This window comes from Tachyglossus aculeatus, chromosome 19, assembly GCF_015852505.1.
Source record: "Tachyglossus aculeatus isolate mTacAcu1 chromosome 19, mTacAcu1.pri, whole genome shotgun sequence".
Classification (NCBI taxonomy): domain Eukaryota; kingdom Metazoa; phylum Chordata; class Mammalia; order Monotremata; family Tachyglossidae; genus Tachyglossus; species Tachyglossus aculeatus.
In genome coordinates, this window is record NC_052084.1 from 18256000 (window position 1) to 18283709 (window position 27710).

At 48.3% G+C, this 27710-nt stretch overlaps 1 protein-coding gene and 1 non-coding gene across 4 annotated transcripts in view; one reads left to right on the plus strand and one right to left on the minus strand.

Moving 5' to 3' along the window:
- The window catches only part of DAAM2 (dishevelled associated activator of morphogenesis 2), a 109268-nt gene that overhangs the window by 10819 nt on the left and 70739 nt on the right, over window positions 1–27710 (plus strand). Inside the window, exon 1 of one of the 3 annotated variants that reach the window (XM_038761282.1) lies at window positions 27155–27174. The exons of the other annotated variants lie outside the window; for them this stretch is intronic. The gene's annotated coding sequence lies outside the window, so the exon portion shown is untranslated. Of the gene's footprint in view, window positions 1–27154; window positions 27175–27710 lie in introns of those variants that run through there. 3 annotated transcript variants of the gene reach the window in all.
- LOC119941109 lies at window positions 2930–3067 on the minus strand. The gene has a single exon (XR_005455137.1). It is a non-coding gene; the product is annotated as a small nucleolar RNA SNORA7 (small nucleolar RNA).

Consider the following 27710-nt stretch of genomic DNA (forward strand, 5'->3'; position numbering starts at 1 on the left):
TAGAGAAATACAGTGACTTGCCCAAGGTCACCCAGCAACCCAAGGGCTAACCCATAAGTGAGATCCACATGTAACTGCTTTTATTCAGAGATCCAAGTCAATGAGGATTGGGAAATCAAGTGCTCTCCCTCCATGCACATCCTGTCTGTCTGGTTAGTAGCCCAGAGCAAATTTGGGAGAGAGGGAGGATGAGTCTTGGGAAACTCATTCCGTCTTCTCTAGTAACATTTCCTCTTCTCATTATCCCACCAAGTCACTGGAGAGGAATTTTTTTCCCGCTTTATGCTATTCATTAGGCGCTTACTCTATGCCAGGCACTGTACAAGATACAGTACCTGGCACAGATCCTGTACAAGATACAAGTAATCAGGTTGGACACAGTATCTGTCACATATAGGGCTCACAGTCTTAATCCCCATTTTACAGATGAGGTAACTGAGGCACACAAAAGTGAAGCGACTTGCCCAAGGTCACACTGCAGACATCTGGCAGAGCTGGGATTAGAACCCAGGTTCTTCTGACTCACAGGCCCATCGTCTATCCACGTTGATTCTCATGTATGTGCTGTGCATTTTGTGTGTTTGTGTGTGTGTGTGTGTGTGTGCCCGCACGCATGCACGTGTGCATTTCATCCTCTCTGACTGCAGCTGGGTATTTATAGCCGGGATCCAGGGCCAGTTCTCACGTGGCTGCAGAAAATGAAAACCGCATGTGGACTTTTTTTTTACGTCTTCGCAATGGTGATCTTTCCCCATTCCCTAAACCCTTGTTACTGTAACCAGAGGCTGCATTTCACATTGTGAAGATGGCCGGGTTAGGTAAATTAGCTGGGCTTGGAGGGGAGCGTCTGAGTATTCCAGGTCTGGGCTCTGATCAGACAGTTGGGTTGGTCTGGGGGAAGTTGGTGATGGGTGTGGTATAGGAGGGGAAAATGATGGAGGTGGTAATGGGCGTGGGCCTTCTGGAGATAAAGATAGAGGTGGAGGTGGTGGTGGAAAGGAAGAAGACACCCCCCCAAAACACCTGACCATTCTGGAATGCTCCTAACATAGTCTGAGGGAAGCTCTGCTGGGCTAAGCCCATTTTAGAAATGGTGAACATGAGGCAGACATGGCCAAGTAAGAACACATGTCCCTCTCCTTCAGTCGAAAGACTCTGCGTCTTTGGAAATGTGAAAAGGCTCCTATTCCCAGGCTGGTTGTCTCCAGGGCTGACCGCCTAATTGTTCCGGGATGCCGACTACAAGACCTAGGCTTCCTTAGGCATGTCGCTCCCCATTCTCTCCAGGGAGACAGAGGGCCATAAAACCTCCATTTTCCCTTCAAAATGGACGTGGTCTCTCTCTCTATTTCTCAGTCTTCCTTCCCAACCCATCTCCGAAATCCTCCCCACTCGCCTACTCAAACACGCTCCTCTCGTCTCTTGAGAACCCCCCGATCCCAGACTCAGGGGTCTCCCTGGGTGTGTCACTGCGTCTCTGCCCTGGGGCTGTGGGTGGGGCGAATAGGAAAGGCACGAAGTCCAGTGGCCTCCTGCATCTCCCTGGTCTGTGACTGATGAGGCCATCCTTCCCTGGCTGTATGCCGGAGTGCTCCCTGGGCTGACTCGCTTGGGGCAATGTCACCCTGACTCCACACACTCCCGGGACATAACTCCCGTTCCAGAAGCAGTGATGACAAGTGGCACCACACCCAACTCAATACAAACCAGTTGAGAGTGGGGAGCAATAGGTAGAATGGTGGAGTCAGCCAGTCAGCCCATAGTGTGCAGAGCACTGTACTAAGCACTTGGGAGAGTACACTAGAACAATTAACAGGCCCTATCCCTGCCCACACTGAGGTTGGGGAGTGAAGGGTAGCTTCCTCCGAGGGTTTGGGTGGGGTTGGTATCTGGCATGCAGATGGGTTTGATGCAGGGAAACTGAGCTTCGGGAAGCGAGGGCGGTTCTGGGTGGGTGGAGTCGACCCGTGCTGGGGGATGGTTTGGGGGGCTGTAGTGCTTGGGAGGGTGAAGGGTGGGCTTCAGGGAAGGAGTCATGAGAAACAGCATGAGCTAGTGGATAGAGCTCATGCTGTTGCCAACTTGTACTTCCCAAGCGCTTAGTACAGTGCCCTGCACACAGTAAGCACTCAATAAATATGATTGAAGGAAGGAATAGAGCTCAGGCCTGGGTGTCAGAAGGATCCGCCTACTAATGCAGGCTCTGCCATTTGTCTGCTCGGTGACCTTGGGCAAGTCATTTCACTTCTCTGGGCCTCAGTGACCTCATCTGTAAAATGGAGATTAAGACGGTGAGCCCCAAGCCCTTCCCAGACTGAGCCCCCTCCTCCCACTCCCCTTCCTCCCCCCTCCCCCTGCCTTACCTCCCCTCCTCCCCACAGCACCTGTATATGTATATACGTTTGTACATATTTATTACTCTATTTATTTACTTTACTTGTACGCATTTATTCTATTTATTTGATTCTGTTAATATGTTTTGTTTTGTTGTCTGTCTCCCCCTTCTAGACTGTGAGCCCGCTGTTGGGTAGGGACCATCTCTATAGGTTGCCAACTTGTACTTCCCAAGCACTTAGCACAGTGCTCTGCACACAGTAAACGCTCAATAAATACGACAATGAATGAATGAAATGAGTCCAATCCAATTTTCTTGTATCTGCCCAAAACTTAATACGGTGCCTAGTAAGTACTTAACAAATACAATCATTGTCTTTTTTTATGCTGTCATCTCCGACCCATAGCGACGCCATGGATACATCTCTCCCAAAATGCCCCTCCTCCATCTGCAATCGTTCTGGTAGTGGATCCATAGAGTTTTCTTGGTAAAAATATGGAAATGGTTCACCATTGCCTCCTTCCACGCAGTAAACCTGAGTCTCCACCCTCAACCCTCTCCCATGCCACTGCTGTCCAGCACAGGGGAATTTTGGCTTGTAGCAGATTGCCTTCCTCTCGCTAGCCACCGGCCAAGCTAGGAATGGAATAGGTAGGCCTCTGCTTGACTCTCCCTCCCATAGTCGAGACTGGCAGAGTACTGGAAACTCTGCAGGTGTGACCCTGAGTGGGGACCACAATCATTACTATTATTATTATTATTGTTATTTTCTGGGAGATCTAGGATTGTGGGAGAGGAGATGGAGAGGAGGAAAGACCAGGTGTGAAGGAGAAAAGAGACAGGGAACAAGTCCACCACCTCTGTTTTATCCTACTCACCCAAGCGCTTAGTACAGTGCTCTGTACACAATGAACCTGTAGACAAGTATATATGGTTGTACATATTTATTACTCTATTTATTTATTTATTTATTTTACTTGTACATATCTATCCTATTTATTTTATTTTGTTGGTATGTTTGGTTTTGTTCTCTCTCTCCCCCTTTTAGACTGTGAACCCACTGTTGGGTAGGGACTGTCTCTATGTGTTGCCAATTTGTACTTCCCAAGCGCTTAGTACAGTGCTCTGCACATAGTAAACGCTCAATAAATATGATTGATGATGATGATGATGATGAACATGCAATAAATACTACTGATTGATTGAGTGGATGGCCTTGCTTGACCTCCCCAAAATAAGGATTTGTTGAGACCAGCAGGCAGCAATGGCTTCAGCTTTGCTGCTCCTTCAGTGGCCTTGGGAGGTTCTCAAGTCGTTCATGTCATGGCAAATTGTCCCTCCCTCCTTCCTTCCCACCCTCCCTCCCTCCCTTTCTCACTCAAGCGGAATTCAACGTCCGGGGTGGAGCAGACTTTTCATTAGCCGTTGTCCTGCTTCCCAGAATTCCAAAGTATACAAGAATTCCTGAAGGGCAGGCCAAACATTCTTGGGGAAAGTGTGGATTGCCGGAGAGGGTAAATTCCTGGTGTTGGGAAATCGTGCCGTGGTCAGTCCAGGAAAATCAGTGTGGCTTTGAGCTGGGGAAAGGGCCAAGCTGACTGAGAGTGCGCTGAAGGGGATCAGATCTCGCTGACCCTCCGCAACCGAAAGAACTCTCCGGGCTGGGTCGGCCGAGGGCAGCATCTGGATAACTCTCCTCTGATGTCACATGGATGGATGGGACTCTTTTCCTCGTTGCCTCATTGGCACTGCAGTTCTGAAAAAGTCCAGCTGATAAGCTCAGACTTTCTTTTTCCTGTCTGCTCAGGGACTGCTCCCATTCATTCAATCGTGTTTACGGAGCGTTTACTATGTGCACAACACTGTATTAAGCACTTGGGAAAGTACAACATAACAATAAATGGACATATTCAGACCTGGGCTCTGGTCAAGGTTAATATTCAGAACTTTAGTCTATCAGGACCTTTCAAAGTTGACAGGACTGGGCAGACTGACCCGATTGCTTTTCTGGGCCCTGAATTCTCCGGACATCTCCCTTCCCATCAAGCACTGACCACTTACTGTGTGGAGAGCACTGTACTAAGCAATTGGGAGAGTACAATGAAGTAGTCAGACATGATCCCTGCCCTCGAGGAGCTTACAACCTAGCAGGGGAGACAAAAAATTAATATAATTCATTACTTCTATTACTTCTACTCCTCCTATTACTACCACTACTAATAACAGTAATAATTGTGGCATTTGTTAAGCAATACTATGTGCCAAGCACCACCTAAGCACCGGGATAGATGCAAGGTAATGAGGTTTGAGACAGCCCCTGTCTCACGTGGGGCTCACAGTCTTAATTCCCCTTTTACAGATGAGGAAACTGAGGCAAAGAGAAGTGAAGTCACTTGCCCAAGGTCACCCAGCAGACATGTGGCAGAGCCAGGATTAGAATCCACGTCCTCCGCCTCCCAAGCCCGTGCTCTTTCCCCCATGTTGCTTTGACCATTCATTCAATTGTATTTAACATTTACTGTGTGCAGAGCACTATACTAAGTACTTGGGAGAGTCCAATACAACAATAGACAGATACATTCCCTGCCCACAATGAGCTTTTAGTCTAGAGATGGGGAGGCAGACATTAATATAAACAAATAAATTGCAGATATGTACATAAGTTCTGTGGGCTGAGAAAGGGATCAAGTCAGGGTGACGCAGAAGGGAGTGGGAGAAGAAAGGGGCTTAGCCAGGGAAGGCGTCTTGGAGGCAATGTGCCTTCAAGAAGATTTTGAAGGCAGGGAGAGTAATCGTCTGTCGGATTTGAGGAGGGAGGGCCTTCCAGGCCAGAGGCAGGATGCAGGCGAGGAGTCGTCAGTGAGATATATGAAATTGAGGCACAGGAAGATGGTTAGCATTTAGGGGAGCGAAGTGTGCGGGCTAGGTTGAACTAGGAGAATAGCGAGGTGAGATTGGAGGGGGCAAGGTGGTGGATTGCTTTAAAGCTAATGGTGAGGAGTTTTTTGTTTGATGCAGAGGTGGATGGGCAACCGCTGGAGTTTTTTTGAGTGGGAAACATGTCCTGAATGGTTTTGAGAAAATTGATCTGGGCAGCAGAGTGGTGTATGGACTGGAGTCGAGAGAGACGGGAGGTTAGGAGGTCAGCAAGGAGGCTGACGCAGTAATCCAGGTAGAATAGGATGAGTGGTTGTATTAATGTGGGAGCAGTTTGGATGGAGAAGAAAGGGTGGATTTTGGCGATGTTGTGAAGGTGGGACCTACTGGAAGGTGGTAGTTGAAGCCACTGGAGCAAATGAATTCTCCGAGGGAGTTATAACTACTACTGGTGCTATTAATAATAATGACATTTATTAAGTGCTTACTATGTGCAAAGCACCGTTCTAAGCTCTGGGGAGTGTACAAAATGATCAGGTCGTCCCACGGGGGGCTCACAGTCTTAATCCCCATTTTACAGATGAGGTAACTGAGGCACAGAGAAGTGAAGTGACTTGCCCAAAGTCCCACAGCTGACAAGTGGCGGAGCTGGGATTTGAACCCATGACCTCTGACTCCAAAGCCTGTGCTCCTTCCACTGAGCCACGCTGCTTCTCAGAAGCAGAAACAAAATAGGGTAGAAACAAAGGGTAGAAACAAAATAATCAGGTGGGACACAGTCCATGTCCCCTATGGAGCTCACAATCTAGAGAAAGATTTGCCCACCTGTCATCCTGCCCCAGCTTCATGGACAGGGAACATGTCTGTTCATGCTGTCATTTTGCACTCTCCCAAATGCTTAGGGCAGTGCTCTGCACATACCGTCCTTCAACTGGTTGACTGACTGCATCCAGCCCCCAGGTTGTCTCCCAGGCTGATGAAATCCCAGAGGAAGGCCTCCTGCCTCACAGAGCAGGGTGCGAGTGAAGGGTGGGACTGTAGAGGCAGGGTCTTCTGGATCCAGGAAAGTTTCTCCTGAAGGAAGAACCCTGGAACATTTCTCCCCAGCTCCCCGTTCCTTCCCACCTTCAAGGAGCTGAAAATTTCTGGCTGCCAAGCCTGCGCTTGGCAACTCCTTTGCCAACTTGTACTTCCCAAGCGCTTAGTACAGTGCTCTGCACACAGTAAGCACTCAATAAATACGATTAGTTGATTGACTGATTGATCTCCCTGCATCTTACTGTGGTTCCCTGTGTCTGCCCGCACCTCCCTGTGAGTCTCTGTGTCTCCCTGCATCTCCCTGTGACCTTCTGTGTCTCCCTGCATCTCCCTGCATCCCCCCATGTCTCCCCACAGCTCCAGGCAGGTCCCTGCATCCCCATTCATCTCCCCATGGCACCCTACATCTCCCTGTGATTCTCTGCACTCCTTTCATCCCCCTACATCTCCCTGTGACTCTCTACGGTTCCCTGAAACTTCTTGTGTCTCCCCATGTCTCCCTGCATCTCCCAGAATTTCCCCGCATCTCCCTGTGACTCTCTGTGGTTCTCTGCATCTTCCGTAAGCTTTCCACTTCTCCCTGTGTCTCCGAAGCACGGTGGCTTAGTTACAATGGCCCGGGCTTGGGAGTCAGAGGTCGTGGGTTCTAATCCTGGTTCCGCCACTTGTCAGCTGTGTGACTGTGGGAGAGTCCACTTCTCTGGGCCTCAGTTCCCTCATCTGGTAAATGGGGATTAAGACTGTGAGCTGACAACTTGATCACCTTGTAACCTCCCCAGTGCTTAGAATGGTGCTTTGCACATAGTAAGCACTTAATAAATAATAATAATAATAATTTTGTTATTATTATTATTATCCTTTCATCGCCTTGTGGTTCCCTGTATGTCTCCTATGTCTCCCTGAGGTTCTCTGTGTCTCCCTGTGTCTCTCTCCATCTCCCTGTTGTTCCATGTGACTCTCTGTGGCTCCATGCATCTTCCTTTATCTCTCTGCAATTCCTTGAATACTGGGTAACAGAAGGAAGCCAGCTGCTGACAGCCCCCTTCCCCTCGTCCCCCCTCGGCAGTCTCCCCTTCCCTCCCCCATCATGTTGAAATCAAGGAGGCTGCCTGGCATCCCACACAATGGGCGACTCTGTCCCGGCTGGAACAGGCCTGCGGCACTTGAACAAGCCTCTGGCTTCTTTGTCTCTCCGGCCGACGACCTAACATCCAATTTCAACTTCAAAACCGTCAGAGAAGCAGCCTCCCAAGGACAGAAGGAAAGACTGTTGCCATCTGTGGCTCTGAGCTCTCTGTAGCTCCTGATAAATTTTCCAGGCCAACAGGACAGGTGGACGGACGGACTCACAGAAGGGATGCAAGACGGAGGGGATACAGTTGGGAAAGGGCTGGTATCTTATATATACACTTGGAATGGACAGACACGAACATGTGAAATACATACAGAATCACACACGCACACCCATGGAATAACATACCCAGAATCATACAAACCCATGGAATAACATATCCAGAACCACGCACCTATGGAATAACACATCTAGAATTACACATCCATAGAGTAACACACCTGGAATCACACAGTCCCATGAAATAGCACACCCATGGAATAACATGCCCAGAACCGCTATCCCATAGAATAACACCGCTAGATGTGTGATTCTAGAATCACACACCCATGGAATAAGCCATGCAGAATTACACACCGATGGAATATCACAAGTTGAGTCACACACCCATGGAATAACACATCTAAAATTGCACAAGCATGGAACAACGCACCTAGCATCACACAAGCATGGAATAAAGCACCTAGCATCACACGTCCATGGAGTAACACATCTGGAATCACACACCGATGGAGGAACACACCCAGAATCACACACCTATGGATGCCACACCCACCCCATCATGGAAATGGTGGAAGTGAGCCCCATTGACCGGCAGGTTAAGAAAGGCATGACTATCATTGCACCCTCCCCAACCCACTTCATCCCTGAGTGGATAAACCACCCCAAGATTCAAGAATAGAATTCCTTGGATGGAACCTTGAGGCCCCAACCCCGTTTCCTTCCAAGAGCCTGGACAGCTCCAGGCCCGGTTTCCCTCTAAGTAGAGAACAGATGCTATCCGTGGTCAGATTCGCAATTGTCCCGGGTGCTGCTGAGACACAGAGTCCCATTGGGTACACAGATTAATGGCCCATTTATGATAGGACCAATCAAGCCCTGGCCTTAGGCAGCAAACTTGATGAGGCAGAACATTTTGGTCAGGATGACAGAGCCTGCATCATCTATGGATCAGGATCCTTGGGACACTTGGAATTCACCTCAGCCCCTTTTATCCCGGCATTCCAGGGGGCTCTGGCAACCCATCACTGAAGACCTGGCCACTTCCATATTTCAGCAAAGCTCAGGGCAGGGCTCTCTGGGCCATCCTCAGAGTTGTTCTCAGGGGTTTGCCTCATGGAATCGAGAAATCAATCCAGCAATGGTATTTATTGCACGCTTATTGTGTGCCGAGCACTGTACTGAGCACTAAGCAGAGTTGGTAGCTTACAATCTAGATGGGGAGGCAGGCATTAATATTAACAAATAAGTTATGGATGGGGGAGAGAGACAGAGTGAGTGAGAGAGAGAGAGAGAGAGAAGAGAGAAGGCTTTATGCTTTGCTGAAATTTATGGCTTCCAGCAGTCTGGGACAAGGCAGCCTCCTCTCTCCAATCAACCAATCAATCAAATTTATTGAGCACTTACTGTGTGCAGAGCACTGTACTACACATTTGGGAGAGTACAATAGAGCAGTAGAACAGAGTTGATAGAAAGGTTCCCTCTCACAACAACAGTCACTCCATTTGACTGTAAACAGTCAAATCTTTTCTAAGTCCATAATGGGTCTTTTCAAATCAACAATGGTAAAACTTTTCTAAGTCCATAATGGGTACTTTCGTCCAAGGTAGGGAACCTCACAGTCAAGAGAGAAATTTACCAGGCACTGTTCCAAGCACTGGGGCACATAAAAGGTAAGCAGGTTGGATACAGTCCGTGTCCCACATGAGGCCCAGAGTCTTAATCCCCATTTTCCAGATGAGGGAACTGAGACTTGAAGAAGTGAAGTGACTTGCTGAAAGTCACACGACGGACAAATGGAAGAGCTGGAACTAGAATCCAGGTTCTTCTGATTCCCAGGTCCATGCTCTATCCACTAAGTCACACTGCTTCTCCCATCAGCTGAATTAGCAAAGCAAGATCCCTTTCCCTGTCATCTTGTGTTTCAGAGAAAGCCGGTAGGGACCAGGCAATTGAGTTTTGTTTCAGTTTCACAGCATCCGTGTTCCAGGTCTTAAGAGAAAATTTGTGGTCATTTTCAATGTTCCTCTTGCAACAGTGGAAACTTTTTTTTGGAAGGGGCTGCTGTTTCAGGGGGTCATGAGTTCAGATTCCTTCCTTGAACTTTTATTAACATTTTTCTCTTCAGTTTTTTTTTTTTCCACCATGGAGATTGTACCTTTGATTCGTTTCGTCCACTGCAACTAGAGTACGCTTTTAACCCCTTTCGGAAAAATGGGAATAGAAACAAGATCCAAACACTGCAATCATGTACTCAAGCTCGAAAATCCAGGGATCCTACGGAATCAGGTCTCCGTTTTGGACAGAGTCAGTGTCTCCAATTTCTGTCCGCAGCCTCAGTGGTGTCATTCGTTCAGTGCTTAGAACAGTGCTCAGCACTTAAAAATACCGTATCATTATTTATTCATTCAATCGTACTTATTGAGCACTTACTGTATGCAGCGCACTGTACTAAGCTATTGGGAAAGTACAATACAACAATAAACAGAAGTATTCCTAGCCTACGATGGGAATTTTCCATCCCATCATGGATGGGACTGGATGGTGAAGTTCTCTCAAACCAACCCCCCCACAGTGCTTTGCTCTCATCTCACTTCCTGCCAACCCCTTGCTCACGTCCTCCTTTCTTCCTGAAACTCCCTCTTCCCATCCGATATTCCACTGGTCTCCCCATCTTCGAGGCCCTTCTGAAATCACAGCTTCTCCTGGAAGACTTCTTGAATCATTGCTCATGTTTCCACCCTATTTTCTGTGGTACTAGTTAAACGCTTACTATGAGCCAGGCCCTGGACTAAGCACTGAGATTTGATACAAGCTAATCCAGGTGGACGCAGTCCATGCCCCATATGGGGCTCAATTTCTTCAGCCCCATTTTACAGATGAGGTAACTAAAGCCCAGGGAAGTGAAGTGACTTGTCCAAGGTCACACAGCAGACAATGGCAGAGCTAGGATTAGAACCCAGGTCCTCTGACTCCCAAGCCAGTGCCCTTTCCATTAGGGCAGGCTGCTTCCTTTTCTACTGCCACTTCAGCACATCTATGTCAACTCAGCTCTTGGATACTTCCCCCATCTCCTCCCATAACCTAAAGATAATAACTATAATAATAAACAGCGGTATTTGTTATGCATTTTCTATGTTCCAGACACTGTACGAAGCACTGGGGTAGATACAAGGTTATTGGATTGGACACAGTCCCTGACCCATATAGGGCTTACAGTCTCAGTCCCCTTTTTACAGATGAGGCAACTGAGGCTCGGAGAAGAGAAGCGACTTGTACTCTATTGCTTGAGATTAAGGTGGGGAGATAAGAGGTTAGTCATGGAAGGCTTCCTGGAGGAGATGTGATTTTGGTAGGGCTTTGAAGATGGGGGAGAGTGGTGGTCTGTAGCTATGAAGGGGAAGGGGCTTCTGGGCAGGAGGAGGAGCATAAAAAAGGGGGTACAGTGGGAGGTTGGTGCTTAGGTCTCTTTCCCCCCAAGCCAGCCCTGCTTTATTACTCTATTTATTTATTTATCATCATCATCATCATCAATCGTATTTATTGAGCGCTTACTATGTGCAGAGCACTGTACTAAGCGCTTGGGAAGTACAAATTGGTAACATATAGAGACAATCCCTACCCAACAGTGGGTTCACAGTCTAAAAGGGGGAGACAGAGAACAAAACCAAACATACTAACATAATAAAATAAATAGAATAGATATGTACAAGTAAAATAAATAGAATAATAACTATGTACAAACATATATACAGGTGCTGTGGGGAAGGGAAGGAGGTAAGATGAGGGATGAGGTGGGCACTACTATTTTACTTGTACATATCTATTCTATTTATTTTATTTTGTTAGTATGTTTGGTTTTGTTCTCTGTCTCCCCCTTCTAGACTGTGAGCTCACTGTTGGGTAGGGACTGTCTCTATATGTTGCCAACTTGTACTTCCCAAGCGCTTAGTACAGTGCTCTGCACACAGTAAGCGCTCAATAAATACGATTGATGATTGATTGATTGATTGATTGATTCCCCAGACCAGGGGGTGAGAGGGAAAGGAAGTCCGGAAGCAGCAGTTTGGGACTGGTGGCCTGGGGTGGAGATGGCAGTGACCCTAGCCGGCCCAAGTGTGGGCAGAGGAGACCCCTGAGGGGGTTTGGGAGTGGGGGCACTTCCTGCCTAAGTGGAGAGAAGAGTGAACCATCTGTCCGTTGTCTCTGGGGCCGAGTCTGGAAACCGAGCGAGAAACAGCCTCCAGATTCAGGCCAACTACTCCGGGGGAGGGAGGGGAACTTGGGATATTGGGTTGTGACCAAGCAATATAATTATTAGTACTTTTTCATTTCATTTTATGTATTTACATTAATACCTGTCTCCCCTGCAGACTGTAAACTCTTCATGAACAGGGAACATGTCTACCAACTGTTAAATTGTACTTTTCCAAGTGCTTAGTACAGTGCTCTGAACACAGTGTGTGCTCAATAAATATGATTGATTGATCATTATTAATAGTAATAATGACAATAACAAAAGTGATAGTATGTATTAAGGGCTGATCATGAGCTAAGCACTTGACAACCCTCCGGGGTAGAGGTGAAGTAACCAAACCAGACTTAGCCCCTGTCCTTCTAGACTGTAAGCTCGTCGTGGGCAGGGAACATGTCTACCAACTTTGTTATATTGTAGTCTCCCAAATGCTCTGAACACAGTAAGCACTCAGTATATACAATTAAGTGATTGACTGATTGATTTGCAGCCTCAGAGGACTTTGGTTCTCATTTTATTGGGGAGTAAACAGAGAGGCTAAGTGACTGGAGCAAGATCACACAGCAGATGAGTGGCAGAGGCAGAATAGAAGCTGGATCTCCTGATTCCAACCCCAGGGTTCTGTCCAGTTGGCCACACTGCTTCTCCAGCATAGAAGCTGGAGGTCCTGGTAGCTGGGCTCTGGATTGTCCCCAGACTGGGAACACTTAGAATCAAAGGGGACAGAGTCATTAAAGTTTAATCTATCCTTCATTCAACGGCATTTATTGAGTCCTTACTGTATGTAGAGCACTATACTAAGTGCTGGAGTAGGTATAAGCTAATAAGGAAGGACACAGTCCCTGTTTCACATGGGATTCGCAGGCTTAATTCTCATTTTAAGGCACCGGGAAATTAAGCAACTTGTTCAAGGTCACAGGGGATCCATTACCCAGGCTACGGCCCGTGGGAATATGCCAGGCTAACCTTATCTCTGAACCTGTACCCTCTGCCCTCTGTTCTCCGAAGGGGCTTAGACTGCAGCAGGAGGGAAGTAAGGCAGACATTCTATCTGTCCTGACGATTTTGACACCTGTCTACATATTTTGTTTTGTTGTCTGTCTCTCCCTTCTAGACTGTGAGCCCGTTGTTGGGTAGGGACCGTCTCTCTATGCTGCCGACTTGTACTTCCCAAGCGCTTAGTACAGTGCTCTGCACACAGTAAGCGCTCAATAAATACGATTGAATGAATGAATGAATGAACCCAGGTCCCAGGCTCCACCCACTAGGCCATGTTGCTTCCCTAAATGGCCCTCTCCTCATCACCCTGACTGATAATAATAATAATCACAATAATAATAATTGCGGAGGGCTTACCATATACCAAGCGTTGATGTAGATGCAAGATAATCAAGTCCCATGTGCAGCTCACAGTCTTATTGGGTATTGAATCCCCATTTTGCCGATGAGGGACCTGAGGCAGAGGGAAGCCAAGTGACTTGTCTTGCGCAGAAGACAAGTGGCGGAGCCAGGACTAGAACCCAGGTGCTCTGACCCCCAGAGCCGAGCTCTATCTACTAGACACGCTGCTTCCTAATCCTGGGCTTCAGCTGAAGTGAAGTAGCCACCTGGGTTAACTCACAGCCCCAGGGCAATTAAGGGCAGGCAAAATCTTCTTCTCTGCATTCACCTCCACCCTCCAAGAAGACGGATTTGGGTTCCTATCTTTCTCCATTAATTATTAATTCACTCAGTGTATTTATTAAGCACTTACTGTCTGCAGCGTGCTGTACTAAACCCTTGGGAAAGTAAAATACAACAATAAACAGTAGCATTCCCTGTCCACAACGAGTTCACAGTCTAGACGGGGGGTGGCAGACACTGATACAAATAAATTTATGGTATTTGTTTTACGATATTTGTTAAGTGCTTACTGTGTATTGAGCATTATTCTAAGTTTTGAGGTTAATACAAGTTTATCTGGTTGGACGCAGTTCCTGTCCCACATGGGGCTCACTTTCTTAAGTAGGAGGGAGTAGAATTAAATCCCGATTTTACAGATGAGGTAACTGAGGGCCAGAGAAGTAAAGTGACTTACCCAAGGTCACACAGCAGACAAGTGGTGGAGCCACTATTAGAACCCATGGCCTCTGAATCCCAGGCCTGAGCTCTTTCCAATAGGCCATGCTGCTTCTTGAGGGTTATTCCAAATGGGCCTCCTGCCTTTCTCCTGTGGACTAACGTCGTGGGATCCATTACCCAGGATATGGCCTGTGGGAATATGCAAGGCTAACCTTAACTCTGAACCTGCACCCTCTGCCCTCTGTTCTCCAAAGGGGCTTAGACTGCAGCAGGAGGGAAGTAAGGCAGACATTAGGAAGAGCTTTTCGACTAAATTTTAGACTGAGAATCACTTGCGGAACACAGACCGTGTCCAACCTGATTAACTTGTGTCTACCAGAGGAGAGGAGTAGCATGGCCTAATAGATAGAGCACAGGCCTGGGAATCGGAAGGTCATGGGTTCTAATCCTGGCTCTTCCACATATCTGCTGCGTGACCTTGGAGAAGTCACTTCACTTCTCTGTGTTTCAGTTCCCTCATCTGTAAAATGGGGATTAAGACCGTGAGCCCCAAGTGGGACAGGGACTGTGCCCAACTTGATTAGCTGGAATCTACCCCAGCTCTTAGAACAGTGTCTGGCACACAATAAGCGCTTAACAAATACCGTAATTATGATTATTATTACTCCACCTCTTAGAACAGTGTTTGACACACCAAGCAGTCGATGGCATTTATTGAGCACTTACTGTGTGTGGAGCACTTTACTAAACACTTGGGAGAGTACATTGCAACAAATGGGGATGAAGAGTTCTAATCCTGCCTCTTCCACATGTCTGCTGCGTGACCTTGGGGAAGTCACTTCACTTCTCTGTGTTTCAGTTCCCTCTTCTGTAAAATGGGGATTAAGATCGTGAGCCCCAAGTGGGACAGGGACTGTGCCCAACTTGATTAGCTGGAATCTACCCCAGCTCTTAGAACAGTGTCTGGCACACAATAAGCGCTTAACAAATACCGTAATTATGATTATTATTACTCCACCTCTTAGAACAGTGTTTGACACACCAAGCAGTCGATGGCATTTATTGAGCACTTACTGTGTGTGGAGCACTTTACTAAACACTTGGGAGAGTACATTGCAACAAATGGGGATGAAGAGTTCTAATCCTGCCTCTTCCACATGTCTGCTGCGTGACCTTGGGGAAGTCACTTCACTTCTCTGTGTTTCAGTTCCCTCTTCTGTAAAATGGGGATTAAGATCGTGAGCCCCAAGTGGGACAGGGACTGTGCCCAACTTGATTAGCTGGAATCTACTCCAGCTCTTAGAACAGTGTCTGGCACACAATAAGCGCTTAACAAATACCGTAATTATGATTATTATTACTCCACCTCTTAGAACAGTGTTTGACACACCAAGCAGTCGATGGCATTTATTGAGCACTTACTGTGTGCGGAGCACTTTACTAAACACTTGGGAGAGTACATTGCAACAAATGGGGATGAAGAGTTCTAATCCTGCCTCTTCCACATGTCTGCTGCGTGACCTTGGGGAAGTCACTTCACTTCTCTGTGTTTCAGTTCCCTCATCTGTAAAATGGGGATTAAGACCGTGAGCCCCAAGTGGGACAGGGACTGTGCCCAACTTGATTAGCTGGAATCTACCCCAGCTCTTAGAACAGTGTCTGGCACACAATAAGCGCTTAACAAATACCGTAATTATGATTATTATTACTCCACCTCTTAGAACAGTGTTTGACACACCAAGCAGTCGATGGCATTTATTGAGCACTTACTGTGTGTGGAGCACTTTACTAAACACTTGGGAGAGTACATTGCAACAAATGGGGATGAAGAGTTCTAATCCTGCCTCTTCCACATGTCTGCTGCGTGACCTTGGGGAAGTCACTTCACTTCTCTGTGTTTCAGTTCCCTCATCTGTAAAATGGGGATTAAGACCGTGAGCCCCAAGTGGGACAGGGACTGTGCCCAACTTGATTAGCTGGAATCTACCCCAGCTCTTAGAACAGTGTCTGGCACACAATAAGCGCTTAACAAATACCGTAATTATGATTATTATTACTCCACCTCTTAGAACAGTGTTTGACACACCAAGCAGTCGATGGCATTTATTGAGCACTTACTGTGTGCGGCGCACTTTACTAAACACTTGGGAGAGTACATTGCAACAAATGGGGATGAAGAGTTCTAATCCTGCCTCTTCCACATGTCTGCTGCGTGACCTTGGGGAAGTCACTTCACTTCTCTGTGTTTCAGTTCCCTCATCTGTAAAATGGGGATTAAGACCGTGAGCCCCAAGTGGGACAGGGACTGTGCCCAACTTGATTAGCTGGAATCTACCCCAGCTCTTAGAACAGTGTCTGGCACACAATAAGCGCTTAACAAATACCGTAATTATGATTATTATTACTCCACCTCTTAGAACAGTGTTTGACACACCAAGCAGTCGATGGCATTTATTGAGCACTTACTGTGTGCGGAGCACTTTACTAAACACTTGGGAGAGTACATTGCAACAAATGGGGATGAAGACTCTGAGCCCTATGTGGGACAGGGACTGTGTCTGAACTGATTTTCTTGTTTCTACCCCAGTGCTTAGTACAGTGCCTGGCACGTAGTAAGCGCTTAACAAATACCATTAAAAAAGAGGCGACTGACCGGCTAACCACAAGGGTTCATGGGAGTCCACCGCCGTCCGGCCCAGCTGCTAAATATATCGCCTCCGGTAACTGGAGCCCGCTCCGCTCCGCCCGCCGGCCTGCTCTCGGCCGATTGTGTGTCCCTGTTTATTTTGACATCCAGGGCTCGGCGTGGGGAGAGCTGCTGGAATTTCTGCTTTCAAAGCAGGAATTCTTTCCAGCAGCCGCCCAGAGGGCCCAGGCCCACGCCGGCTCCGCCGCTCCCGCGTTATCATTTTCAGTTAATTAAGAAAATAAACCCCAAATCCCTTACAGAGACGGTTTTATAAATACCGTACAGAGCTGGCCTCTGTATGTATGTGTGAGTCTGTATTTGTGTGAGAGGGGGCGGGTTGCTAGGTGTGTGTTGTGAGTGTGTGTGTGTGTGTGTGTGATCTGGGTCTGCGTGTGTACCTGCGTGTGTTTACAGGTGTCTGTTAGGTGTGTATTTGTGCATGTGTTCATCTGTGACCGAGTATGTTTGGGTATGTGTATATAGGTGTTTGTACCTGTGTGTGTTTACAGGTGCCTGTTATGACCATGATGATGATTGTATTTGTTAAGTGCTTACTGTGCGACGAGCACTGTTCTAAGCGCTGGAGTAGATCCAAGATAATCAGGTTCACAGTCTTAATCCCCATTTTACAGATGAGGTAACTGAGGTAGGGAGAAGTTAAGTGACTTGCTGAAAGTCACACAGCTGACAGTGGCGGAGCCAGGATTAGAACCCACGACCTTTGACTCCCAAGCCTGTGTTCTTGCCACTAAGCCACACTGCTATTATGTGTGTATTTTTGCATGTGTTCATCTGTGACTGTGTGTCTGGATATGTGTTCATAGGTGTATGTACCTAATTGTATTTACAGGTGTCTTTATGGGTTTATTTGGGTATGTGTGTCATCAGTGGCTGTGTGCCTGAGTATGTGTGTATAAGTGTGTGTATGTGTCTGTGCACGTGTGCCATCTGTGACTATAAGTCTGGATTTGTTTGTACCTATGTGTATTTACAGGGGTCTGTATGCGTTTATTTATGCATGTGTGTCATACAGTGCTCTGCACACAGTAAGCGCTCAATAAATACGATTGATTGATTGATTGATTGATCTGTGACTGTGTGTCTGGGTATGCATGTATATGGGTGTGTACCTGAATGTATTTTTGTGTGTATGTCTAGATGGGGGTATCCATCTGTGTATCCACCTGGTTGGATTTCTTGTGCCTGTGGGTGTGTCTTTGTATGGTGTCTGACTATATGTATGGGTCTCTGAATGGATGTCAGAGTGTGTGTACCTGTGTGAACGTATGTGTGCCTGTGTGTTTGTACATGGGCCTCCGTATCTTTGTGCGGCATTTGATCCTGTGTGTATGTGTGTATGTGTTTGTGTGTGTTTGTCAGGAGGTGTGAGGCTCTGGCAGCTTCGTGCCAGTCGTGGGGGGAAGGTGCGGTGAGGTCTGAGGTGGTCCAGCAGACGGACAGACAGACAGGCAGACTGTGTTTGGGGAGCTGGCCAGAGGGACAACACTCAGCTCAGTCTTCAATCTCTCCTCATCCTTGGACGCTTCACTGCCTCTGCTACTGCGGCTGCCTGAAGGCCATGGCGGGGCTGACCACCCTGGGGCTGGGCCTGGGATTGGTCGCCAGACTGGGCTTCTGGAGGCTGGGGAGCGACAGCCTGGGGAATCAGGGCTGGTTCAAGCTGCTGTTGGGGTGACCAGTCCTCTGCTTCCTTCTTCTCCTCCTTCTCCTTCTCAACCTTCTCCATCTTTTCCTTCTTCTCATCCATGTTATCCATCTTCTCTTCTCCTTCTCTTTCTTCTCCTATTCACCCTTCTCCTTCTCCTCACCTTTCTCCATCTTTTCCTTTCTCTCCTTCTCCTCCTCAATCAATCAATCGTATTCATTGAGCGCTTACTGTGTGCAGAGCACCGTACTAAGCGCTTGGGAAGTACAAGTTGGCAACATATAGAGACAGTCCCTACCCAACAGTGGGCTCGCAGTCTAGAAGGGGGAGACAGAGAACAAAACCAAACATATTAACAAAATAAAATAAATAGAATAGATATGTACAAGTACAATAAATAGAGTAATAAATATGTACAAACATATATATATATATATATATATATATATATATATATATATATATACAAGTGCTGTGGGGATGGGAAGGAGGTAAGATGGTGGGGATGGAGAGGGGGAGGAAGGGGAGAGGAAGGAGGGGGCTCAGTCTGGGAAGGCCTCCTGGAGGAGGTGAGCTCTCAGTAGGGCCTTGAAGGGAGGAAGAGAGTTAGCTTGGCGGATGTGGGGAGGGAGGGCATTCCAGGCCAGGGGGAGGATGTGGGCCGGGGGTTGATGGCAGGACAGGCGAGAACGAGGCACGGTTCCTCCTCTCCTCCACGTTTCCTCCTCCTCTCCGCCTCCTCTTCCTCTCCCTCACTTTTCCTCCTCCTCCTCCCTCTTCTTTGCCTCCTCCTCCCTCTGCTCTGCCTCCTCCTCCTCCTCTTCCGTCCCCTGTTCCTCCTCCTTCTGCACCCCCTCCTCTTCCTCCTCCTCCTAGCACAATTCTTGGCACATAGTAAGTGCTTAATAAAAGCCATCATTATTATTCCACACCAACTAAGCATTTTGGCAACCCTCCTCCTTCCCCACCATAGCACTTAGGTACTGATATTTCTACCGGATTACTTCCTCTCTTCTGTAATTGATTTTCTCCCCTCTCTGTTCACAATCTTGTGAACAGATTGCCTACTGATTCATAGTATGCTGTTCTGTGCCCCGGAGAAAGATTCAGTCCATCAGTTCATGGTATTTACTGAGTGCGTACTGCATGCAGAGCACTGTTCTGCTCTTTTGGAGAGAATCATACAATAGAGTTTGGTAGACACAATGCCTGTCCTCAAGGAGCTTACTGTTTACTATGTGCCAAGCACCGTTTTAAGTCCTGTCCCACATGGGACTCACAGTCTTGATCCCCATTTTATGGATGAGATCACTGAGGCCCAGAAAAGTGAAGTGATTTGCCCATGATCACACAACAGACTAGTGACAGAGCGAGACTAGAACCCAGATCCTTTTGACTGGCAGGCCTGTGCTCTATCACTATACAATCCACTGCTTCTCTGTTTCTGGGTGGATCTCTGCAACTGCCCCTGTAGATGAGCAGGAAGAAAGAAGACACTAATATTACTCCCACAGTAATGGTAATGATAATAATAATAATGATGATTAAAATAGTAAAAATAATTGTTTTATTGGTTGAGCCCTTACTCTATGCCAATCATCATCCTAAGCCCTGGGAGGGATGTGAGAGAAACAGTTCCTGTCCCACTTGGGGCTCACAGACTAAGGAGAGAGAACAAGGATTTTATCCCCATTTTGCAGCTGAGGAAACTGAGGTACAGCAAAGTTAGGTGATTTGTCCAAGTTAAAGCGGGGCCTCTCACCTTACGGCTAGAGCCTGGGCATCAGTAGGACTTGGGTCCTAACTCTAGCTCCTCCACTTGTCCGCTGTGGGACTTTGGGCAAGTCGTCTCTGTGCCTCTGTTCCCTCATCGGTAAAATGGGGACTAAGACTGTGAGCCCCATGTGGGACAGGGACCGTGTCCAGTCCGATTATCTTGTACCTACCCCAGTATTTAGAACAGTGCTTGGCACATAGTAAGCGCTTACCGAGTGCCAGCATTATTATTATTATTATTTCCCCTTCATTGTGGGGAGAGAATGTGTCTATTTACTGCTACACTTTACTCTCCCAAGCACTTACTACAGTGCTTTTCACACAGAAAGTGCTCAATAAATATGATCAACTGATTGAGATGGAGATGTTTGGCTCCAACAAGTAGGCAGATAGGCAAAAAAATCTGGAAACCTGAGGCAGATGGATGCCCCCCGCATTGATGAGAGAGAGAGAGAGAGAGAGAGAGAGAGAGAGAGAGAGAGAGAGAGAGAGAGAGAGAAGCCTAGCTGTGACTCTCTCTGAAGTACGTGAATGGAAGAATCAAGATCTCCACCTATTCCCATTAAAAATAATAATCTTGACATGAATGGTTCCTTGGCTGTCGATGGCCCTTTCTGGTCCCACAGTAATTTCCTCTCAGGGACCTCGCTCATCTTTGGTCTCCCGCTGACTCAGGTGAGGGAACGGCCGAGGGTCGCGGATGTTAAGTGACCTGTCGAAGGCCACCCAGGAGATAAGGAGTGGGGTCAGGAACCCAGGTGTCCTGTACCCAAAGTTCCTTCTAGCCCTACTGGCCTCTGGCCGGGGCATGAGCCACTGGACTGTGGGGCTGGGGGCCAGAAAGAGATCGCTCGGAACAATAGTCTTGCCTGGAATGAAGCGAAAGCCTTCTTCCTGCCCAGTTCTGGAAATCTGAGTATGCCTCGTCCTCCTCCTCCTCTTCTCTTCTCTTCTTCCTCCTCCTCTTCTAGGGAGCATTCCAGGGGCCAGGAGCTCCTGAGAGGCTGTAGCCTGGAGTGTGTGGGAATGCTGAGCTGGAGCTGAACAGTGGGAAGTTCCCGCTGAGCGGGTCCCAAGCCTCATCCCCTCCTCACAGCGGAGGAGGGAAGACTGCTGCCCATCCAGCAAAACACATGGTCCCGGGCCCTTCCCAGCCTGCCTCTTCCCCATCGGGGCTGGGATGGGCTGGCTGACAGGGAGAGCCATAGTGGAGCCTGGGCAATTTCTCTAGCTCCCAGGGCTGGAAATCCAGAAACCTGGGTTCTGGCCTGGAGACACTGGAAGTTCTTGTTGAGAACTTGGGCCAGCTAGGAATAAGCATGGTCTGATGGGACGAGCACTCACCTGAGAGACAGGGGAGCTGGGTTCTGCCCTTTACCTGCTGCTTGCGTGACCTTGGGCGAGTCAGTTAACAGTTCTGGGCCCCCATTTCCTCATCTGTAAAATGAAGATTCAATATCTATTCTCCTTCCCCCTTAGAACGTGAGCCCCATATGGGACGGGGGACCTGTTTCTGACCTGATCATCTTGATTCTATCCCAGCAGTTTCGTACATTCCGTGGTGCATAGTAAACTCTTTGACCAATGCCACACTTATTATTATCCTTCTTGCCTAACTTTTGTCAAATGGGAATAATGGCCCAGGCCCTGTTCACAGGAATGTTGCAAGGATGAGAGTGGAGGAGCCAGAGGGCCTGGTTTTCTTGTTCAATGTTAACCCCAGCAACCCTCCGATCCCTGAACCCGGCTACTACTGAATTTTCACAGAGAAAAGCAGCATGGTCTAGTTGATAGAGCCTGGGCCTGCGAGTCGGTAGGACCTGGGTCCTAATTCCGGCTCTGCCACGTATCTGCTGTATGACTTTAGGGAAGTCCCTTCAATTCTTTGTGCCTCAGTTCCCTCATCTGTTAAATGGGGCTTAAGACTGTTGAGCCCCATGTGGGACAATCTGATTAGCTTGTATCTACCCCAGCACTTAGTACAGTGCCTGGCACATAGTACGCCAAAATAGGGAGACTGGGTGCCGTCAGTCATTGCTCCAGCCAACCGGAGATTTAGAGCCTCTTTTTTTTTTCATGGTATCTGCCAAGTGCTTACTATGTGCAAGGCACTAAACTAAGCACTGTGGTAGACACAAGTTAACAAGTTAACTTGTCCAGAGTCACACAACAGACAAGTGGTGGAGCCGGGATTAGGACCCAGCTCCTTCTGACTCCCTGGGCTCTAGCCATTAGGCCACACTGCTCTCCCTCAAGGGGCTTCATAGGAGCCATAGAGCTCAGGCTGGGCCCACAGCAAGAACCATGGGACATTCATTCATGAAGTCACAACTGTCCCCTCACGGAGAACAGATCCCCTTAAACTGTAAACGCCTTGAGGGAAGAAACTGTGACTACCTATTTCCATGCCCTACTGAGCCGCCCTGACTTGCTCCCTTTATTCATCCCCAATCATCATCATCATCATCATCATCATCAATCGTACTTATTGAGCGCTTACTATGTGCAGAGCACTGTACTAAGCGCTTGGGAAGTACAAATTGGCAACATATAGAGACAGTCCCTACCCAACAGTGGGCTCAATCCCAGCCTCACAGCACTCATATACACATCCGTAATTTATTCATTTTTATTAATATCTCTCTCCCCCTCTAGACTGTGAGCCCACTGTGGGCAGGAAATGTATACTGTTATACCGTACTCTCCCAAGCACTTAGTACAGTGGTCTGCACACAGTAAGTGCTCAATAACTACCATTCGTAGATTGGTCGGGATTGGAAGGCCATGGACTGGCCAGAAACTCACCAGACAGTAAATGGAGGGTGGCCAATGTCCCTGGGCCTGGGGGCAGGTGGGCGATTAGACAGAGTCCAGAGGCTGTATTCTAACCACTCTCAATCAATCAATCAATCAATCAATCGTATTTATTGAGTGCTTACTGTGTGCAGAGCACTGTACTAAGCGCTTGGGAAGTACAAGTTATAATAATGGCATTTATTAAGCACTTACTATGTGCAAAGCACTGTTCTAAGTGCTGGGGAGGTTACGAGGTGATCTGGTTGTCCCTCGGGGGGGCTCACAGTCTTAATCCCCATTTACAGATGAGGTAACTGAGGCACAGAGAAGTGAAGTGACTTGCCCAAAGTCACACAGATGACAATTGGCGGAGCAGGGATTTGAACACTCTCGTGGGCAGAACTTTGGTCTGGAAGTCAAACCCCTCAGAACATTGGTCCCCTCTGGCAGGATGAGCCTCTGATTTTTCCCGGAGTGCTTCGCTGAGTACCTCACAAGGAAGTCAGTGCTTACTTCGTACTGCAGCTCTTTCTGAATTATTAGGGCTGCTGATTTTTTAATCGTGCCTCCTGTTCCTGTCTTAGCATGCTTCGAGGGCACAAGGAAGTCAGCACCTACTTCATACCGCAGCTCTTTCTGAATTCTTAGGGCTGCTGATTTTTTAATCATGGCTCCTGTTCCTGTCCTAACACGCTTTGAGGGATTCCAGGGTGAGGGACACTTGTGGATATCTGGTATATCATAGCTCCTGTTCCTGTCCTAACATGCTTCGAGGGATTCCAGGGTGAGGGACATTTGTGGATATCTGGTAGGGGACAAGAGGCCCTCGCGGGGGCCAGGCCCATCCTTTCCTCTTCCCACTTCACTCCTGAAGCCTACCTTCCCTCTCTGCATGTTGGGAGTCCAGCCGCATGGCCTCCTGCGAGGGGAAGGAAGTTGAACACCCTGGAGCGTGCTAGGGAGAGGGGCTATGGAACCACCCTCCCTGAGGGAATAGGTCAGAAGAGATTTTCCGCTGGGTTTCTGAGTGCTGAGGTAATTTGGTCACCAGTCCCAGCACCCGGAGGGCGAGCCTGAGGCCAGGCCTGCCATCAAACTCTGGGGCTCTGCTCTGAGCACAGTACCCAGGGCCTGGCTGTGGGGCGGCCTGTGGGGAGGGCTGAGGATGCTGGCACGGAGCCCATTTCCCTTGGCTCCAGAGGTTCCCAGGGTCTGGGGGTTGGGGGAAGGGGAGGAGGGCTGAGTCCTAGAGATTCCCCCATGCCGGAGGGGGAGAGGAGAATTCCTTCCCAGCGTTCCCAGAGAGCTGCAGTCCAGTTGGCCAGTGGCCCCGGCTCTTCGGCTGTGCTTCGCTGTGAAGTTTTCTCCTTCTTGTGGCCTCCGGCTGGGTCGCTCTCCCAGGGGGCTGGGGGCTGGGCGGGAATTTGGGGACAGGGTCAGGGCCCTGCCGAGGGCACGGGGGAATCAAGGTTGGGGGAGAGGGAGGCCGGGTTTGCTTCTAGAGAGGAATCCTGGGGAATTCAAAGAGCAAAGTTCAAAGTTCAAAGAGGACAGAAGGGGGGAAAAATACTGAAAACCTGGAAAGTGTGTGTGTGTGTGTGTGTGTGTGTGTGTGTGTGTGTCTGTGATTTGGTTTTGATGCGATTCCTCCGAGTGCATGTTTCTGAGTTTGCTCTTTTCTCCCTGGATTCCCGGGCTAGGGAACAAAAGGCTGCCAAGATTGATGGCTCCAGTTTTCTCTCCCAGTCAAAGGCTCCTGCCCTCCCCCTCTGCCCCCTACCCACTATTAGGCACTAGGACAAGGAACACAGAGTGCTTCCAGAAACGGTTTGAGGAAAAAAAATGATCAACAAACCTTGACGCCTGAGAGAATCCAATGGATCCAGGTTCTGCTGGTGGGGGAGAGTTGAGCACTGATCAGCCTAGATGTGGTTTGGTCAGGGTTTTCTTCAGCCAATCATTGACCTCTTAGCAGGAAGTGTCCTCACCTAGCCTGCTACACCTCCATCCCTCAAGACTTATAATAATAATAATAATAATGATGGCATTTATTAAGCGCTTACTATGTACAAAGCACTGTTCTAAGTGCTGGGGAGGTTACAAGGTGATCAGGTTGTCCCAGGTGGGGCTCACAGTCTTAATCCTCATTTTACAGATGAGGTAAGTGAGGCACAGAGAAGTTAAGTGACTTACCCAAAGTCACACAGCTGACAAGTGGCAGAGCCAGCATTTGAACCCATGACCTCTGACTCCAAAGCCCGTGCTCTTTCCACTGAGCCATGCTGCTATCCGACAAGATCCTACTTCTCTTCAACATCTTCAGATAATAGAACCAATCACCTGCATCTGAGTCTCCCACTCTTCACTGCAAGGCAATCCTTTAGGTCTTGGCTAAATCTTTTTTACTTTTCATGGTATTTGTTGAGCATCCCCTATGTGTCAGGCACTGACCTAAGCCCTGGGGTAGATACAAGTTAATCAGGTTGGACACAGTCCATATCCCACGATGGAGCTTGCAGTCTTAATCCCCATTTTACAGATGAGGGAACTGAAGACCCAAAAAATGAAGTGACTTGACCCAGGTCACACAGCAGTCAACTGGAGGAGCCAGGATTAGAACCCAGGTCCTTTTGACTTCAAGGCCCTTGCTTTTTCCACTGGGCCCTGCTGCTTCTCTGATCATCCACCCACACTGCTTCAACTACCATCTCTAGGCAGACGATTTCCAAATCTGTATCACTAACCCCACCCACTCTGTTTCTTTATTCCTCCTGGTTCTTGGCCATCTGTACCTGAATAATAATAATAATGATAATAACTGTGGTATTTGTTAAGCGCGTACTATGCGTCAGGCACTTTACTAAGCGCTGGGTGGATACAAGTAAATCGGGTTGGACACAACCCCTGTCCCACGTGGGGCTCACAGTCTCAATCCCCATTTTATAGATGAGAGAACTGAGGCTTAGAGAAGTAAAGTGCCTTACTCAAAGTCACACAGCAGACAGATGGCAGAGTCAGGATTAGAACCCATGACCTTGTGACACCCAGGCCAATAAACCCACCTATGGCAGGCAAAGGCATGAAACACCAAGAGGACAAATTTGAACTGAGAGCCGAAGAAGCAAAGAATTTTCTTTCTACCGGCCTGGTTTGTGTGTCTGGATGAGAGCATCCTCTGGGGTGAATCTGTATTCCCAGGTGTGTTTTTTTTTTTTGTGTGTGTGTGTGTGTGTGCCTGTGCCCTGCTAATGCTAATTAGATCTGTTTCCACTCCTGCTGTGCTCCTCCAGAGAGGAATAGCTCAGTTTGTGGCTATGGATGGGAAGCCCCTGGGGCCTGGTACTTGAGCCAAACTGTGGGAAGCAGCATGGCCTGGAGGGATAGAGCCTGGGCTTGGGAGTTTCCTCATCCGGAAAATGGGGATTAAGACTGTGAGCCCCATGTGGGACAGGGACCTGATCTATTCTAATGAACTTGTACATACCCCAGAATGCAATCCAGTGCTTGGCACATAGTAAATGCTTAACAGATACCTTTAAAAAAAGCAGGCGGGTCATGCCGGTTGCTGAATTTGCCATTCCTTCACCGGCTCCCCAGGGGAACACAAGCTCCCTCTTTCCCTCATCCAGCCACTTGCATTCATTCCTTCGATCGAATCTATTGAGGGTTTACTGTAAGCGGAGCACTGTACTAAATGTTTGGGAGAGTACAATACAACAATAAACAGACACCTTCTCTGTCCACAAGGAACTTACAGTCTAGAGGGGGAGACAGTCTCTACCTGTGACAATATCCTATATTTCTGGGGCCTAAGCAGTCATCTTGGCCAAACCCCTGCCTCCAGGCAGCCCCCCGTCAATCCAGCAGTCAATGGTACTTATGGAGTGCTTAGTGTGTGCAGAGTACTGAACTAAGCATTTTGGAGAAAATGATACAACAGAGTGGATAGACATGATCCCTGCCTTCCAGAAGCTTATCGAGAGAGGACCACCATCTCTTCTCAGGCATACAGAAGGAAAGATTCCACAACTCCCTGGGTCACGAGTGGCCAGAACAGAGAACAGGGCTGGCATCGGAGGCTGGCTGTTCATTTCCTCGTTCTCTCGGTGTTAGAGAAATGATGCTCAGCTCTAGGTTGAGGGAACCTGAGTGAGAATGGGGGTGTTGTCCCCAGAGCTCCTCTTTCTCCTTCCTTGTTTCTAGACACTTGGTCTGGATGGAACCTACAGCGTGGCCTAGTGAAAAGAGTTAATCAGGTTGGACACAGTCCATATCCCACGGCGGATCTAAACCCGGCTCTGCCAATTAATTGCTTGCTGTGTGACCTTGGGTAAGTCACTTCATTTCTCCGTGCTTCAGTTTCCTCAACTGTAAAATGGGGAACTGTAAAATGCTCCCTCCTACTTAGATTGTGGGCCCCATGTGGGAGAGGGACTGTGACCTGCCTACTCAACTTGTACCCTATCCCAGTGCTTAGAACAGCGTTTGACACATGGAAGCTCTTAATAAATACCATAAAAAATAAAACCCACAGCTACAGTCACAGCTGCCCCGACTCCATCTGAGAAATCCCACAGGGGCTAAGAGCCGGCCCGGGGCCTGGTCGCTGGGTGGGGGTGGGAGTCTCTTTTGGAGCATTCTCCGATTGGACACCTACTAGAGTCAGCAGGGAGGACTGTGGGAAGTATCCCACAGAAATAGCCTGACCCCGGCGGGTGGGGAAGGGCTGCTTTTCGATTCTTCCCCTCCGGTTCCTACGGCATTGAGGCTGGGAAACATTGCTTGGATTCCTGCCAGTCCCCAGGGGCCGGGGGGAGGGTGGGAGGCGAGTTTTACAAACGAGGCAGGAGGTGGAGGATTGGAGAG